We start from the raw sequence: 464 nt of genomic DNA, 5'->3' as shown, positions 1-464 counted from the left end.
CATACAAAACATATGTTGTTTATTTCTAAATTCTGTAGCCTGTTACCTAACATATGATCAGTCTCATGGAAACTACCTGTGTATGCTATGCTTTCCTAACCTCTTTTTCTGCCTCTTTCCAGAGGTAATCACAGCACTGAATGTGGTGTCAATCATAGTTACGAATGGTTTAACTACTTATGTACATATCCTTAAAAATATGTCCTTCACCGTTGTCATATTTCTTACCTTCATTAAAATTATGCAACGTTGGACATAGTTTTATCTTTTTTAATTAATTAATTAATTAATTAATTTGTGAGTTTTTATTTTTATTTTTAATATTTTAAAACTTCTTTCTTTATTTCTTATGGTGACATTGGTTAACGAAATCCAATAAGTTTCAGCTGTACACTTTAACAGTAAGGCATGTCTATATTTACACTGTGTGTTCACTTTCCATAGTTAGATATCTTTCTGTCACC

Source organism: Pteropus vampyrus, unplaced genomic scaffold (genome assembly GCF_000151845.1).
Source record: "Pteropus vampyrus isolate Shadow unplaced genomic scaffold, Pvam_2.0 Scaffold733, whole genome shotgun sequence".
In the NCBI taxonomy this organism is placed as follows: domain Eukaryota; kingdom Metazoa; phylum Chordata; class Mammalia; order Chiroptera; family Pteropodidae; genus Pteropus; species Pteropus vampyrus.
This window is presented reverse-complemented; position numbering follows the sequence as displayed.